This window comes from Bos taurus, chromosome 5, assembly GCF_002263795.3.
Source record: "Bos taurus isolate L1 Dominette 01449 registration number 42190680 breed Hereford chromosome 5, ARS-UCD2.0, whole genome shotgun sequence".
NCBI lineage: Eukaryota > Metazoa > Chordata > Mammalia > Artiodactyla > Bovidae > Bos > Bos taurus.
In genome coordinates this window covers 112,233,780-112,252,685 of record NC_037332.1, presented here as the reverse complement: position 1 = coordinate 112,252,685, position 18,906 = coordinate 112,233,780, and the positions used below count along the sequence as shown (strand labels likewise).

General features: G+C 43.9%; 1 non-coding gene across 1 annotated transcript; it reads left to right on the top strand.

Moving 5' to 3' along the window:
• The first annotated feature begins 13,365 nt into the window (after window positions 1–13,365).
• On the top strand, window positions 13,366–13,472 carry LOC112446911 (U6 spliceosomal RNA). The gene has a single exon (XR_003034987.1). It is a non-coding gene; the product is annotated as a U6 spliceosomal RNA (small nuclear RNA).
• The last annotated feature ends 5,434 nt before the right edge of the window (window positions 13,473–18,906 follow it).

The window sequence follows — 18,906 nt, the reverse complement described above, 5'->3', positions numbered from 1 at the left end:
GATAGCTATATACCAGATACCTATATATACTCATAGAAGCATTATCCACAATAGCCGAAAGGTGGAAACAACCAAGTGTCCATCAACAGACTGAAGAATAAACAAACGTGAAATATACCTACAAAGGAATACTATTCAGCTGTTAAAAAGAATGAAATACTGAGACACGCTACAACATGGAGGAACCTTGAAAACACTATGTTAAGTGCAAGAAACCGGACACAAAAGGACAGATCCTATATTACTCCATTGATACGAGTTACCCAGAATAGGCAAATTCATAAGGACAGAAAGTGGTTACCAGGGCTGAGAGGTGGGAGAAATGAGAGTTATCGTTTCACAGGTACAGGAGTTTCTATTGGGATGATGAAGAGGTTCTAGAAATGTATAGAGTGATGGTAACACAATAACGTGAATGTATTTAATGCCACAGAACACTTAAAAACTGTTAAAATGAAGCATCTTATGTTATGTGTATTTTGCCACAGTTTTTAAAAAGTGAAAAAAAAGCTTAAGGTATCTACCTAAGAGAAAAGAAAGCATATATTTCCATTATAAATAATGGCAATTCAGAGCAGCTTTATTTGCAATAGCCCCCAAATGGAAACAACCCCAACATACATTAAGAGGTTAACGGATAAACAAACTCTGGTATATCCATACAATGGAATAGTGTTTGGTAGTAAAAAAGGAATATGTTGATGATACCTACAATAAGATAGATGAATCTCAAAATGATTATATTGAGTGAAAGAAGCCAGTAAAGTAGTATATGCTGGGACTTCGCTGGTGGCACAGCAGTTAAGAATCTACCTGCCAGTGCAGGGGTCACGGGTTCTGTCCTTGATCTGGGAGGATTCCACGTGCCTCAGAGCAACTAAGCCAGGGAGCCACAACTACTGAAGCCCGCCAGCTCTAGAGGCTGTGTGCCACAGCAAGAGAAGCTGTCACACTGAGAAGCCTGTGCATTGCAATCAAGAGCAGCCCCTGTTTGCCACAGCTAAAGAAAGCCCGCCCAAAGCAACAAAGACCCAGCGCAGACAAAAATAAGATAAACAATGAAATAAATAAAATTATAAAAAATAGTATATGCCATATTCATACATAGCAGTTATATACACTCTAAAAAATGCACATTACTGTATAGTGGGAGTATACAGTGGTGGCCTAGAGAGGTATCCAACACTTTGACCACCTGATGGGAAGAGCCAACTCATTGGAAAAGACCCTGATGCTGGGAAGGATTGAAGGCGGAGAAAGGGATGACAGAGGATGGGATGGTTGGATGGCATCACCAACTCAATGGACATGAGTTTGAGCAAACTCTAAGAGATGGTGAAGGACAGAGAAGCCTGGAGTGCTGTAGTCCATGGGGCTGCAAAGAGTCAGACATGACTGAGAGTGACTGAACAAGAAAGTTAAGCGGGAAGGATCACCAAGGAACACTAGGAAGCTTTGGAAGAGGTGATGGCTAAGTTCATTATCCTGATTGTGATGATGGTTTATATATGTCAAAATTTTTTAATTCATACACTTTAAATGTGTACAGTTTTTATATGTGCTATTAAATTAAACATGCACACACAATTACATTAACATCTGAATAAATAATATTAAAATAAATGGCTTTTTGGAGAGGGACTTTGCTGGCACTCTGATGATTAAGAGTCTGCGCTCCCATGGCAGTGGCACAAGCTCGATCTCTGGCTGGGGAGCTAAGATTTCTCATTCCACACAGCTCAACCTGAATCCCCCCTCAAAAACAAACAGTTTTTAAAAATTGTCCTAGTTTGGATGGTAAATTAAATCATCACCCTATATATTTTTCTCTCCACTTATAAAACATACTTACCTGCTCCCCAATAAAGAAACTTCCAAATCCCACTGTATCCAGCTCAAACTATAACCTAAGTCTGTAACTACCTATCGGGTTCAGATAAAAGTTTTTAAAGTTTAGTCACTCAGTCGCATCTGACTCTGCGACCCCATGGACTGTAGCCTACTAGGCTCCTCTGTCCATGGGATTTTCCAGGCAAGAGTACTAGAGTGGGTTGCCATTTCCTTCTCCAGAGGATCTTCCCAATCCAGGGATCAAACCCAGGTCTCCCACACTGTGAGCAGATGCTTTACCGTCTGAGCCACCAGGGAAGTCCTGGTTCAGATAAAGGTGCAACCTAAAAACTAAAAGACAAACTATCTTTAAATATATACTAGTGGAGAAGGCAATGGCACCCCACTCCAGTCCTCTTGCCTGGAAAATCCTATGGACGGAGGAGCCTAGTAGGCTGCAGTCCATGGGGTCGCTAGGCGTCGGACACGACTGAGTAACTTCACTTTCACTTTTCACTTTCATGCATTGGAGAAGGAAATGGCAGCCCACTCCAGTGTTCTTGCCTGGAGAGTCCCAGGGACCGGGGAGCCTCGTGAGCTGCCGTCTATGGGGTTGCACAGAGTCAGACACGACTGAAGCGACTTAGCAGCAGCAGCAGCAGCAGTGGAGTAAGAGGGGCTTCCCAGGTAGTTCAGTGGTAAAGTATCTGCCTGCCAATGCAGGAAACGCAGGTTCAATCCCTGGATCAGGAAGATCCCTGGAGAAGGAAATGGCAAGCCACTCCAGTAATCTTGCCTGGGAAATCATGGACAGAGGAGTTTGGCTGGCTGCAGTCGATGGGGTCACAAAAGGGTTGGACCTGACTGAGTGACTGAGCATGTGCGTACAGAGAAGATAATACAGGAGAAGTGGCAGAATGTTACTTTCAAGATTAGCTCATGAAAAGATGGTGGTTCTGTCTTGTGGGCTTAACTTTCCCTTTCCCTTGGATGGTTTACTCTGGGAAAATCCAGCTGCCATGCAGCAAGGCTGTCCTGTGCAGAGCCTCATTTGAGGGAGTTTGGAAATAGATCTTTTGAGGCAGAGGAGCCTGGTGGGTTGCAGTCCATGGGGTGGCAAAGAGTTGGATACAACCGAGCACAGACACACGTAAGTGGAGTGAGAACAAGATAATCACAATGACTGTTCTGAAAATGTCCATTACTCTCCAAGGACGCAAGGAAGGTGGGCACTGGGGAGGTGGCTTACTGAGGCCGCATAGTTTCAGTGCTTGCCTCCTGCTGAGGCGGGTTTCCTTCAGGGTTGAGTAGTCACAGATGTTCTCAAGTTCGTGGTTTCTTTGCTAATACAGTAGTCCCCTCTTATCCCCGGTTTCAGTTTCACTTACAGTTTGCCCCATTTCAGTTAGCCAGGGTCAAACGCCATCAGAAAATATTAATTGGATAACTCCAGAGCAAACTATTCATAAGTTTAAATTGCACAGTGTTCCGAGAAGTGTGATGAAATCTTGCCCCGTCCAGCTCTCTCCTGCAGGGACATGAGTCATCCGTTTGTCCAGTGTATCCACACTGCACATATTTCCCATGGAGAAGACATTTAGCACCCTTCTTGGTGATCAGATAGACTATTTCAATGTCCCAGTGCTTGTGTTCAGATTACTCATTTCACATCATAATGACCCCAAAGATCAAGAGTAGTGATGCTAGAAATAACAGTATGTATGGGGTTCCGTACTATCTGTGGTTTTAGGCACCCACTGCTGGTCTTGAAACGTGTCCCCCGAGGACGAGTGGGAACTACTGTTTGTTTTTTTTTTTTTTTGGAACTACTGTTTAATTCTTTCTCTGAGCAGCTCCAGATTATTTGCTTCCTGTGCAAGGAAGTGACCACAGCCAAAGAGCTCACCTACATATAACTTTTAGGCCTGGATACTTTGGTCTATGGGCTTCCCTGGTGGCTCAGGGGTAAAGAATCTGCCTGCCATTGCAGGAGACGTGGGTTTGATCCCTGGGTTGGGAAGATCCCCTGGAGTCGGAAATAGCAACCCACTCCAGTATTCTTGCCTGGAGAATCCCATGGACAGACGAGCTGGGGGCTACAGTTAATGGGGTCGCAGAGTTGGACACGATTGAGGAACTAAGCACGCGTTTTGGTCTACAAGTGAATCCCAGGGCTGAGCCTGATGGCCGCCACTTTCAAAGCCTCTAAAACAGGGTGGGGAGGCACATTCCTTAATCCCATTTTTGCCTTCAGGCTCCTGGCCTCTGGGGGAAAGTTAGCCTTATCTCTCATTGCTTTAAGCCACTCCTTGTAATTGCTTAGGTTTGAAATACCAAAGCAGATGGCTTCTTTCAGCCCCGAATCTTCTCTGTGTTATGGAACTTTTGGACAATTTGGATTGGGGGCTGCCAGCAGAGTACATTCCTTTGCACCTCTGCTGAAGACTGGAGCGCTTCTGTGTCCTGCTCTCTGAGAACTCTTGAAAGCAAACAGCACCCAACACACCCAAAGACTGAACTTTCTCTACCAGTTCTCCAGTATTCCTGCCCTGTTGGGAATATTAGTGTGTTGTGATGTCAAGTGGGCCACAGCCAACTTTTTTGTTTTTTTGTTTTTTAAATAAGTTAGAATAGAATAGAAAATATCAGATGCTTGCAGCTCAGGGCAGGAATAGAAGCTTCACTCCACAAAGTTCCCTGCTCAGCTGCTTCCAGCGCCTTGGCTCACCCTCCATGGCTAACTGGTGGCTTTCAGACTCTGGCACTGATCTCAGAGGGAGAGCAGTGAGCGGTCTTCAAGGAGATCTTGGTTCCCTGCCCAGGAATTGAACCTGGGCTGTTGATGTTGTTCAGTCACTAAGTCATGTCCAACTCTTTGTGACCCCATGAATCCACACCAGGATTTCCTGTCCTTTACTAGCTCCCGGAGTTTGCTCAAACTCATGCCCATTGAGTCAGTGATGCCATCCCACCATCTCATCTTCTATCACCCCCTTCTCCTCCTGCCCTCAATCTTTCTTAGTACCAGGGTCTTTTCCAGTGTTCCAATGTCAGTTTTTCGCATCAGGTGGCCAAACTATTGGAGCCTCAGCTTCACCATCAGTCCTTCCAATGAATATTCAGGACTGATTTCCTTTAAGATTGACTGGTTTGATCTCCTGGCAGTCCAACAGACTCTCAAGAGTCTTCTCCAGCATCACAATTCGAAAGCACCAATTCTTCTACACTTAGCCTTCTATATGGTCCAACTCTCACATCCATTCATGACTACTGGAAAAACCATAGCTTTGACTATATAGACCTTTGTTGGCAAAGTGATGTCCTTGCTTTTTAATAAGCTGTTTAGGTTTGTCATAGCTTTTCTTTCAAGGAGTAAGGGTCTTTTAATTTTGTGTCTTTGGATTTTGGAACCCAAGAAAATAAAATGTCACTGTTTTCACTTTTTCCCCATCTATTTGCCTTGAAGTGATGGGACCCGATGCCATGATCTCAGTTTTTTGGATGTTGAGTTTTAAGCCAGGTTTTCACTCTCCTCTTTCACCTTCATCAAGAGGCTCTTTAGGTCCTCTTTACTTTCTGCCATTAGAGTGTATCAACCATATATCTGAGGTTGTTATTTTTCCAGGCAATCTTGATTTCAGCCCAGCATTTTGCATGATGTACTCTGCATATAAGTTAAATAATCAGGGTGATAATATACAGCCTTGATGTACACCTTTTCCAATTTTGAACCAGTCCACTGTTCCATGTCCAGTTCTAACTGTTGCTTCTTGACCTGCACACAGGTTTCTCAGGAGGCAGGTAAGGTGGTCTAGTATTCCCATTTCTTTAAGAGTTTTCCACAATTTATTGTGATCCACATAGTCAAAGACTTTCATGTAGTCAATGAAGCAGAGGTAGATGTTTTTCTGGAATTTCCTTGCTTTTTCTATGATCCAACAGATGGCAATTTGAACCTGGGTAGCATGAATGAAAACCAGGAATTCTAGCCACTAGACCACCAGGAGCTAGAGCCCAGAAGCAAAATGGCCCTGGCTCTTTCCCCAGTTTGAAAGCAAGATTGTTTCAAGGAGACAAAAACTGTGAAAACAGGTACAAAGTTTGTTATTAGAGACACAGCACAATGTATGGGAAAGCACACCAGAAAACAGTTTATTTATCCAACTCAGAAGCACAGCAGAGATACACACTCAGAAAGAAAGTGTATGGACATCCTTTCTAATGAGGGAGACTGTGGTAAGTCAGAAACTAGGCAGAGACATACGCCCAGAGTGGAGTGGGGGGCATCCTGAGTGAGGAGGAGCACAGTAAGTCAGAAACCAGGCAGAAATGCACACCCGGACGGAAGTGCAGACACCCTGAGTGAGGAGGAGTGCAGTAAAGAGGTGATGTAAATCATTTGTATGGGACAGTCCTTCCGGGTCTTTGTTTATTGCTTTGGCCAATTAACTTGTTTCTTTCTTCACACCTAGATGCATGCACAACTTTTTGCTAAGATGGATCCCACTGCAGAGGCCTGTGAGTGCATGTCCACATTTATTATGGGGTGGGGCCCCCTCCCTTTTTGACCCTCAAGAAGCCTTCCTGTGCATGTGCAGACAGGGAAGTCTTCCTTGACCTCAGGAGTGGGCACCTGATCTCTTTAGCAGAGCTCAGCTTTTGCCATAGCTTTGTCCTTGGGATGTCTGGGTGAGACCAAAGGCTAGGTTTTATTCTACTTGACAAACACCAGGTGTCAGGTCCAGAGGCCTGCTGCCTCCTACCTCAGCACCAATTCAGTATCTTTAGACGAGGCAGAAGTTTGTGGAAAGATGGAGGAGCAGGCAAAGGGAGCCCCAGCAGTGTTTTATTTTCTGTTCTTAGAAGCTGCCATATAACACTTCTACTTATAGCTCACCAGCAAGAGTTTAGATACATGGTCACATCTAGTGCAAGGAGGGTGAGAGATGTTATTTATTTATTTTTTGTAATTTTATTTATTTATTATTTTTGGTTGCACTGGATCTTCGTTGTTGCTTTCAGGCTTTCTCCAGTTGCGGCAAGTGCAGACGACTCCCTGCTGCGGGGTATGAACTTCTCATTGCGGTAGCTTCCCTGTTTGTAGAGTTCTAGGTTCTAGGCATGTGGACTTCTGTGGTTGCAGCTCACAGGCTCCAGAGCGTGGGCTCAGTAGTTGTGGTGCACGAGCTTAGTTGCCCTACAGCATGTGGGGTCTTCCTGGACCAGGGATTTAACTGGTGTTCCTTGCATTGGCAGGTAGATTGCCATGCACTGTACTACCAGGGAAGTCCTGAGAGATGTTATTTTCATGCTGGTGACTGTGTGCCCTTTTAGTGATATTACAATGGGGAAAAAGGGAGAGAGCACGTTCATTATAAGGCAACTAATAGGATTCACTTGTAGATTCAAGGTATCCTGCTGCTGCTGCTGCTAAGTCACTTCAGTCATGAGTGGTAACCAAGTATTTCATTTTTTTTTTAACCATTGATTTTTTTTCAAAACTCTCAGAGCTGTTCTCACATAGCTAGAAGACACCTTCACTTTGGTCTGCCTTTGACCCATTCCCAACTCTTCAACCATCAGACATAGTGCTTAAACTTAGAAGTGGAATCAAGATTCCTAGATTCAAATCCAGCCTACCCTGCCTATGAGCTGGACCACTTTTTCTGGCAAGTTATTTTAACCTCGTCTCAGTTTCCTTGGCTGTAAAATGATGGAGACCAATAGTATTGTAGCAGAGTATTTTTACAAGGATGAAATATGAATTTGCATGTAAAGAAGCAGAGTGCCAGGTGCATAATAAACTTAATAAGTGATCAACAACAATTTATTATTCAGTAGCTCTTTGCTACCTGAAGGCTTAACTTCTCAGCACATGACAATCTTCCAGAATGTGCTGTGGTGCCCCTAGAGGGTCCCACTCCCCATTGTATGGTACCTCATTTATTCATTTTTTTAAATAACATTGTTTCCAATTAAAAAGTAATACAACCCAATCGTTTTACCTTTGGAATCTATCTTAGAAACTTGCTGAATGCAGAGACAAACCTGTGTGCTGCATTGTTGTAAGAGTAACAAATTGGGAAACAACCACTCAGAAGAGAACATTTTAAAAGTCAGGAAGAGAAAGACAAATACTGTATGATATCACTTCTGTGTGGAATCTAAAATACAACGCAAAGGAGCATATCTATGACACAGAAGCAGACTTACAGATACAGAGAACAGGCTTGTGGCTGCCAAGGGGGTGAGGGGAGGGAAGGACTGGAAGCTTGGGATTAGCAGATGCAAACTGTTATATATAGGATGGATAAACAAGGTCCTAGATACAGGGACCTATATTCGATATCTTGTGGTAAACCATAATGCAAATGAATATGAAAAGAATATATACATATATAAATGAATCATTTTACTGTACAGCAGAAATTAAGCCTGACATTATAAACCAACTATAACTTCAACAAAAAATTCAAAAATACTACGGAACAGCCAGACTCTGGAATCCCATGAAGTCATTTAAAGTCCCAGATTGACCTCTTCTGAAACCACTCTTCCTCTATCCGCCTCCGGCCTTCCTGAGGGGGTCTCAAACAATCCGTTCTTGTTCCTGTTGTGGGACTTCTACATGAGCCCTTTCCTCAGCTTGGCATATTCTGTCCCTGACAAATTTCATTTGGATATAACTTTCCCTAACCCACTTTTCCCAATCTAAAAGAGTTCCTCAGCTTATCTCTAGCACACTAATTAATTAATTGACTAAAATTATTATTAACTAATTAATTAATTTACTGTCTGTCTCTCCCAGCTGGAACACAAGCGTCAGGAGAGTGGGACCTTAGTCTCGTTTATCATTCTCATGACAACCAAACTGCTACATAGTGGTGATTCAATGCATATTTGTTAAATAAATAATATTAGCTATACTTATTAAGTGCTTTCTATTTTCTGGGCATTGTTTTATGTCCTTTAAGTATATTAATATATATAGAATCCTTACAACAATTCTATGAGGCAGTTGCTATCATATTATATCATTTTACAGATGAGGCTGTTGCCTAAGGCCAAGGGTTAATAAGTTGCAGAGCTGAATTTCAACCTAGGGAGTGGGTCCTGATCTTATGACCTTAACCCCTACACAACATGTAGCTGAAGCAGGGCTCAGGGCACAACTTATAACTGTAAATGCCTAGTTTTAATACAAAGAAAGATCTTAAATCAAGTACTTAAACTTCCGCCCTAAGGAACTAGAAAAAAGAGCAAATAAAACCCAAAAGAAGGAGAAGGAAGGAAATAATAAACACTAGAGCAGAAAACAAATGAACTAAAGAGCAGAAAAACAAGAGTGAACGTCAATAAAACCCAAAGGTTTCTGAAAAGGTCAACAAAAGTGATACACTTTTAGCTAGACTGATCAGAGAAAAAGAAAATTAAAATGTCTAAAATCACAACTAAAAGAAGGGACATTAAACTAAACTTAAGGAATAGGAAAGATTATAAGAGGATACCATATGGGAAGATGCTGCTCAAAGGGTACTAATCTGCAGTTATAAGATGACTAAGTCCTGGGGATCTAATGCACAGAATGAAACTCTGCCCAATATTATGCTGTGTACTTGAAATTTGCTAAGAGAATAGACTTTGGACTTCCCTCATGGCTCAGATGGTAAAGAATCTACCTGTAATTCAGGAGACCCGGGTTCGACCCCTGGGTCGGGAAGATCCCCTGGAGAAGGGAATGGCTGTCCATTCCAGTATTCCTGCCTGGAGAATTCCAGGGTCAGAGGAGCGTGAGGTTGCAAAGAGTTATACATGACTGAGTAACCAGAAGTTTTAATTTTTTTTTTCATCCTCACCACACACATGCAAAAAAAGTAACTATCTGAGATAATGGATGTGTTAATTAACTTGACTGTGGTAGTCATTTCACAAAGTATACATAGGTTAAATCATCGTGTTGTACGCCTTTAATGTATACAATTTCATTTGTAAATTATACATCCATAAAGCTGGAGAATACTATGAGCAACTGCACTGCAACAAATTAGATAATTTAGATCAAATGGGCAAATTCTAGAAAAGCACGACGATTGAAACTCCCTGAAGAAGCAGCTAAGGACTTCCCTAGCGGCTCAGTGGTAAAGAAGCTGCCTGCCAGTGCAGAAGACTCGAGTTTGATCCCTCGTCCGGGAGGATCCCATGTGCCTCGGGGCAATTAAGCCTATGTGCCACAACCACGGAGTCTGTGCCCTAGAGCCCGTGCTCTGCAACAGGAGAAGCCGCCACGGTAAGAAGCTCACGTGCTGGAACAAAGAGTAGCCCCTGCTTGCCACAACAAGAGAAAGCCCGTGAAGCAACAAAGCCCAGCACAGCCAACCAAAAATAAATACAGTTATTCCAAAAAAGAAGAACCTGGGCTTCCTTTGTGGCTCAGTTGGTAAAGAATCCTCCTGAAATGCAGGATACCTGGGTTCTATCCCTGGGTTGGGAAGATGCTCTGGAGAAGTGAAAGGCTACCCACTCCAGTATTCTGGCCTAGAGAATTCCATGAACTGTACAGTCCATGGGGTCCCAAAGAGTCGGATGTGACTTAAAAAAAAAAATAAAAAGAAGGAGAAGCTGAAAATGTGAGTACGCCTATTGTAAATAAAGATATCCAATTAATAATTTTAAATGTCCCACAAAGACAAGTTCAGTCTCAGATAGCTTCACTGGCAAATTCGACTAAACATTCAAAGAAGAATTATGGTAGGTGGAATAAAGGCTCCCCAAAGATTCCCTTGTCTGTCGCAATTCAAAGAACCTGTGAATGTTAATTTATATGACAAAAGGAATTTTACAGATGTGATTCAGCCAAGAATCTAGAGATAAGGAGATGATCCCGGATTTTCTGAGTAGGCCTGATGTAATTAGAAAGGTCCTTATAAGAGGGATGATGGAAGAGTCAGGGTTAGGATGCCACGTCAAGAAGGAAGCAGAGGGAAGAAGAGTCTGGAAAAGAAGCTACTACTCAACTGGCTGTGATGATGGAGAAAAGAGCCATGAGCAGCTTCTAGAAGCTGGAAAAGGGAAGAAGCAGAAAGATTCTGTCCTGGAGGGCTTCCCTGGTGATGCAGTGGATAAGAATCCACCTGCAATGCGGGGGACATGGGTTCGATCCCTGATCCAGGAAGCTCCCACGTGCTGCAGAGGAACTAAGCTCGTGTGCCAAACTACTGAAACCCGTGCACGTAGAGCCCGTGCTCTGCAACGAGAGAAGCCACTGCAATGAGAAGTCCGTGCACCTCAGCGAAGAGTAGCCCCCACTTGCGACAGCTAAAGCAAGCTCCAGTGCAGCAACAAAGCCTCAGCAAAGCCAAAACTAAATAAATAAAAAGAAAGTAATGTGTGAACATTTGTGCAAGAAAAAAAAAAAAAAAGATTCTTTCCTGGAGCCTCCAGAAGGAAGCAGTCCCATTACACCTCAATTTTTGGACCTTTTTTAAAAACTTCATTCTCTTTTGGCCGTGCCTTGCAGCGTGTGGGATCTTAGTTCCCTGACCAGGGGTCAAACCCATGACATTGGAAGTAGGAAGTCTTAACCACTGGACTGCCAGGGAAGTCCCTCACTTTTTGATTTTTGGATGTTCAATCTCCAGAATTGTAGAAGAATACATTTGTCAATTTAAGCCACTAAGTTTGTGATAACATGTTACAGCAGCAAAAGGAAATGAATACATCAATCTTCCAAAGACTAGAAGGGCCAACTCTTCCAAAAACAGGAGAGAAAACTTCCCAATCGTTGCATGAGGCCAGTATTACTCTGATATCAAAACTAGGCAAATACATCACAAGAAAAGAAACCTACAGATCAATAACCCTCACAAATTTAGACACAAAAATCCTGAACAAAATACTAGCAAAATGAACCCAAAAGTATATGAAAAGGAAAGAATGAATATATGTGTATAACTGAATCACTTTCTGTACAGCAGAAATTAGCATAATATTGTAAATCAGCTATATTTCAATAAATAAGTAAATAAAAATAAAAAATATGTAACAGGATTATACACCATGATCAAGTGGGATTTATTCCAGAAATACAAGGTTGGTTTAATATCTTGTGCAGAAAGGAGTAAACACATGGAATTTAAGACTGCTATCCTTAGAAATGCTGGTTTGGAAGGTGGGCCCTTGGCTGGCATCTGGAAACGGGAATTTCAGGACTGGTAAGTGCAGTTCACTGTGCCTATACTGTGTATACAAATAATGTGGTTTATGCTAACTAAATACCTCCTTTCCTTCTAAGAGTCTGGAATTTTGGTCCATGCTAGGCAAAGGATGCCTGAATGACTGGTCTTTATTTAAAACCTTGGATGCTGAATTTCAAATGAGTTTCTGTGGTAAACAACATCTCACGCATTGTCAGGACTTGTTGGAGGTGTTAGGTATGTTTCCACTTGAAAAGCACGCTGAAAGCTTGTGTTGGTTTCCTCTGGACTTTGCCCCACATGCTGTTTCTCTTTGCTGATTTTGTGCTGTATCCTTCCACTATAATAAAACTTAGCTGTGAGTATGACTACATACTGAATCCTGTGAGTCTTCTTGACCTTGAAGATGGTCTTGGGGATTTGAAAATTAATTAATGTAATATAGCACATGGATAAAATAAATGACAAAAACCATATGATCATCTCGATAGATACAGAAAAAAGCATCTGACAAAATCCAACGTTTAATAATAAAAATACTCAACAAACTAAGAATGGACGGTAACTCTCACAACCTAACAAAGATAATCTATGAAAAACCCATCATAATTAACTACAAACATAATTGTGAAAGACTGAATGGTATATGATCACTGCAGATGGTGACTACAGCCATGAAATTAAAAGATGGAAGAAAAGCTTTTCTTTCCTTGGAAGGAAAGCTATGATCAACCTAGACACCGTATTAAAAAGCAGAGACATTACTTTGCTGACAAAGGTCCGTCTAGTCAAAGCTATGGTTTTTCCAGTATGGATGTGAGAGTTGGACCATAAAGAAAGCTGAGCACCAAAGAATTGATGCTTTTGAACTGGTGTTGGAGAATACTCTTGAGAGTCCCTTGGACTGCCAGGAGATCAAACCAGTCCATCCTAAAGGAAATCAGTCCTGAATATTGATTGGAAGGACTGATGCTGAAGCTGAAGCTCCAATACTTTGGCCACCTGATGCGAAGAGCTGACTCATTGGAAAAGACCCTGATGCTGGGAAAGATTGAAGGTGGGAGAAAGGGACGACAGAGAATGAGATGGTTGAATGGCATCACCAACTTGATGAACATGAGTTTGAGCGAGCTCTGGGAGTTGGTGATGGACAGGGAGGCCTGGTGTGCTGCAGTCCATAGGGTCGCAAAGAGCTGGACACGACTGAGCGACTGAACTGAACTGCATGATATACCCCTAAGATCAAGAACAAGACAAGAATGTCCACTATCATCACTTCTATTTAACATTGTTTTGGAGGTTCTAGATAGGGTAATCAGGCAAGGAAAAAAAGTTCATCCAGGTGCTCACTTTAGCAGCACATATACTAAAATTGGAATGATACAGAGAATATTTGCATGGCCCCAGTGCAAGGATGACACAAAAATTCATGAAGCATTCCAGATTATTTATTTATTTATTTATTTATCTTTGGCTCTTCTGGGTCTTTGTTGCTGCTTGGGCTTTTCTCTAGATGCGGGGAGCAAGTACCACTTTCCAACTGCAGTGTGAGGGCTTCTCAATGCAGTGGGTCCTCTAGTTGCGAAGCACGGTCTCTAGGACACTCAGGCTTCAGTATCTGCAGCTAGAGGGCTCAGTAGTTTCAGCTCCTGGACTCGAGAGCACAGGTTCAATACTTGTGGCCCACAGGCTTAGTAGCTCCAAACATGTGGGATCTCCCTGGATTAGGGACGGCACTCGTGTCTCCAGCATTGGTAGGTGGATTGTTTACCACGGAGCCATCAGGGACACCCACATATTTTTAATTATTAGAGAAATGCAAATCAAAACTACAATAAGGTGCCAGAGTGAGACTGGTCTGAATGGCCATTATTTTAAAAATCTATATATAAGCTGGAGAGGGTGTGGAGAAAAGGGAAGCCTCCTACATCGTTAGTGGTGATATAAATTGGTGCAGCCATTATGGAAAACTATCAAGAAAGTGAAAAGATACTCTCATCCAGAATATGTAAAGAGCATTTACAACTCAATAATAAAAGGACAAATAACTTCTCTAAAGATGTATAAATCAACAATAAATACATGAGAACATTTTCAACATCATTAGCCATCAGGGAAATGCAAATCAAAACCACAACAAGATCCCACTTCCCATCCACTAGGTTTGTTCTTGTTGAGTCACTAAGTCGTGTCCCACTCTGTGATGCCATGAACTGCAGCACGCCTGGGTTCCCTGTCCTTCACAGGGAACATCAGTCAGTCCAGTGAATAGTCCTTCCACTAGGTTGGCTGCAGTCAAAGATAGACAATGACATGTGTTGGTGAGGGTGTGGAGGACTTGGAATCCTCATACACTGCTGGTAGAAATGTAAAATAATGCGGTTCTGTGGCAAACAGCTAAGCGGTTCTTCAAAAAGTTAAACATAGTGGAAACAACATGAATGGCCATCACTGGATGAACGGATAGAGAAAATACAATACACCCGTACAGTGAAATATTACTTGGCTTTTAAAAAGGAGGGACTGATGTATACTACAACATGGATAAAACTTGAAAGCATAAAACATCACCATTATAGTCACAGCATGTCACATATTGCATGATCCCTTTTTTTTTTTTTTTTTTTGGCTGCCCCACTGGCTTGCAGGATTTTAGTTCCCCAACCAGGGATTGAACCCAAGTCCTTGGCAATGAAAGCGTGGTGTTCTAGCCACTGGACATCCAAGGAATTGCCTGTATGAATGATCCCATTTTATGAAATGTGCAGAAATAAGCAAATTCATAGAGACAGAAATAAGATTAGTTTCTAGGGCCTGTTGAAGTTGAGGGGAAGTGGGGAGCGACTGTTAATGGGTATGGGGTTTCTTTAGGGGGTGATAAAAATGTTCTAAAATTGACTATATGATGATGGTTGCACGACTCCATGGATATATTGAAATTCATAGAATTGTACGCTCTAAGTGAACAAATGGTATGGTGTGTGAATTATATCTCAATACAGTTCAAAAAATGCAAGGAAGCAATCAGGCATGACTCCTGAGAGGAGAGGCTGGAGTAGGAGAAATAAATTGAAAGTTACTGGGCCACAGATGGGGACGGGAGAGATCTGACTGGAGAGATGAGTAGGCGGGTAAGAAGCTTTGGGATCAAGTCCTGGGACCTTTCCTCGCTGGAAAAGAGGAGAGGAGGGGAGTTCAGGAAAGAAGGCCAAATAGGAGCAGATAATGGGGTGGGAGATACCCATGTGATGTGGGCCAAGGGAGAGGAGTGTTTTGTGAAGGGGCAAGGGCCGAGTATGTCCCAGGCAGCCGAGTGGGCAGGAAAGAGCAAGCAGGATGTAGGGCTAACCCCAGACTCTGCCCTCTTTGGCAAAAAGTCCATGATGGGCCCCTCTGAAGCCCCCCTGAAGCAGTAGAGGATGGAGTTAGGTGAAGGGGTAGGAAGAAGGGCACTAGGGCAGTTTCAGCCTGGCTGCTCATTGCCTACGTGACCTTAGAAAGACAGCAGACCTGACTCCTCAGCTCCCAGATGGGGCTAGCTGCTGTTCAGTTGCTAAATCACATTCAACTCTTTGTGATCCCATGGACTGTAGCACTCCAGGCAACTCTGTCCTCCACTATCTCCTGGAGTTCGCTCAAATTCATGTGCATTGAGTCAGTGATACTATCTAACCATCTCATCCTCAGTCTCCCTCTTCTCCTCCTCTTAATCTTTCCCAGCATCTTTTCAGTGAGTTGGCTCTTTGCATCAAGTGGCCAAAGTATTGGAGCTTCAGCCTCAGCATCAGTCTTTCCAATGTATATTCAAAGTTGATTTCCTTTAGGATTGACTGGTTTGATCTCTTTGCTGTCTGAGGGACTCTCAAGAGTCTTCTCCAGCACCACAGTTCGAAAGCATCAATTCTTTGGCGCTCAGCCTTCTTTACGGACCAACTCACAACCGTACATGACTCCTGGAAAAACCAGAGCTTAGACTAGACAGACGCGTGTCGACAAACTGCCTTTTAATACGCTGTCTAGGTTTGTCATAGCTTTCCTTCCAAGGAGCAAGCACCTTTTAATTTTATGGGGCTAGTACTGCTGGCCTTTTAGAGTTGATGAGGAGATGAAATACTGTACCCTCTGCAGACCACCTGACACACAGCACTTTAGTTGTTAAAAGCTCTGGGTCCAGAGACAGGCAGCTAGCTGTGTGATCTTGGCCCGTTTCCTTCACTTTGAACCTCAGTTTTCAGGAGGTTCAGGGACATCTGAGTCAAAACTACCTCACTGGCTTGTTGCAGGAGATAGATGAGAAAATGCAAGGAAAGCATTTGGCGAGGGGCCCAGACACGGTACGGGCTTCACGAAGAGCTGGTTGTTCCCTTCTGCTCTCAGCCCCTGCCCTGATGCACGCCCAGGCTGGGTGACAGTCAGGGTCAACCGGGAGCAACTCCCACTAACGATGTTCCTGAAGGAGTGGACTCCCTGCTCCTAGACAACCACTCAGCTCTGCTAGCCTGGCATCAGTGGGCCACGGAGAAGATTGAGACCAAGGGTAGAGGCTGGGCCTTAGCTGGAGCTGGGTGAGGGGTGGATGTGTGCCTGCCTGCGGGGTGGGGGGACTGTCGCCTCTCCTCCGGTATTGGCTCCCAGACCCGCAACATGATCACCACCTTGACCCCGGGAGGGAACAACTGCACCGAAGCCATCCTGTGACGCGAGTCCCTCAGTAAGGCCCCCTTAACCTTGAGCAGCTGCCGCGTGCACGGCCAACAGCTGGGCCCCGAGGCCCATAAATCACCGATGGCACAAGCCAGCCAGAGCGATCCGCGGGGCGGCTGCCAGGGGTGGGGGTGGGGATGTGGGTGCAGGCAGAGGCTCAGAAACACTCCCCCTTACCCCCTCCCCCAAGCCATTCCATTCAAGCCCAGGGTGGCGGCTTTATAGGCTTGCTGGGCAAACTTTCCTTGAATCCACTGAGGTCTTCCGACACCACAGACCCTGCACATGGGGAAGCAGAGTGGACGTCCGGGGAGGCTACACGCGTCTTCCAGCCAGAGGCCCTGTGCATCTTGCCTGCGTCCTGGCGGGTGAACCCTGGGGCACACAGGAAGTCAGCTAATCCTGCGGATTCCACAAATGCGCCCAAATATATGCTCCCCGCCACGGCCACCGGGCAGAGGCAGGGAGACCACCACCCAGGGGACTCGGACACACGCCCCAGGCGATGTTAGTGCAGGGCACCAGAAGACAGCCTGGATTTTTCCATTATCTGATGAGAGTGCATTCCAGACCATTCATCCACGTGTTTACTTTGCTTCTGTGTGATTTGTCTAGAAATGTCTGTAATGGCATTTTCCCTTGAACATTGTAATAGGCCGCGGAGAGGAGAAGAGTGTTAACCATTATTTGCCATTAGACTCCTCACAGCAAAAACTGGCTGGTGGTGGAAACACACGTGGGTCGTTGGCAGGACCTTCTGGCAATCTGCCCTGCTTGTTCAGGTCTTGAAACGACTGAAAGGAAAAGTGCAAACATGGAAAGAGTTGTTTGGGCTGGTGGGGTGATTTGCTTTTAATTGTCCCTGGCAAAACGAATCTATGGGGTGGGGAGGACGGTAGCCCTGGCGACTGGTGGTGACTGGGCAGGGTTTCTGGGGGTGTCAGTGGTGTTCTGTGGTCCACACAGAAGTAGGTTATTACCTGGGCTGTTGCTGTTGTTCAGTTGCTCAGTCGTGTCTGACAGAGACCCCATGGACTGCAACACGCCAGGCTCCCCTGTCCATCACCAACTCCTGGAGTTTACCCAGACTCATGTCCATTGAGTTGATGATGCCATCCAACCATTTCATCCTCTGTCACTCCCTTCTCCTCCGGCCCTCAATCCTTCCCAGCATCGGGGTCTTTTCCAATGAGTCGGCTCTTCGCATCAGGTGGCCAAAGTATTGGAGATTTGGCTTCTGCATCAGTCCTTCCAATGAGTATTCAGGGTTGATTTCCTTTAGGATTGACTGGTTTGATCTCCTTGGTTTCCAAGGGACTCTCAAGAGTCTTCTCCAACACCATGATTACCTGTGTAAGTTCGCTCTATTCACCTAGCTGGACACTTACCATTTGTGTGCTTTCCTGTACATTTTACTTTAATAGAATGTTTGCTTTCACAAATGATTGTGAATGATATTTTCTTATTTGTAAACACTAAGATATTTTCAAAGGTACTCATAGAGTGAAAGGGAATTGATTGATTACTGAAGCCAATTCCCCTGCTGTGCTGATGAGAAAGGAAGAGTCAGGATGAAACTGTTCACCCAGACCCTTTGAGTCAGAGGCTGAACCAGAAAAGGGAGCTCAAAACCCCCTCATTTCTATTCTACCAAACCAGGTGATCTCTGCAAGCCTGGATTAAGAAAACTTCTCGTGGATCATGATTTTTTAAAAAAAGAATACTAACAATGTTTAAAAATTAATATGGTGTTACTTTAGTTTTTGGATTGGTTATATGTACAAAAGCTACAAAATTTAAAAAGTTACCAAAAAAAGTATATGCTGCAAAGTCAGTCCCATTCTAAGGGACTCTGTCCCACCCCAGCCCAGGTACCATTGCAGAGATTTCTGGGCATCTTTATGGAGCCAGTCTGTGTGTGATTAACATGCTTTCCTTATTCACACGAAGGGAACACACTGAACACACCATTCTACACCTTGTTCCATCACTTCATAACTCACAGTGAACCCTGTTCATTTTACCATCTGAGCCACCAGGGAAGCTCTAACCCTGTTCATTTGAATACCCTTAGCTGCTGCCCAACCACACCCCTGCCTTTTAAAGGCTATAGAGTGCTCCTTTGTACGGACTATTTAAGCAAATCCTCTATTAGTGGACATTTAGACTGGTTCTAATC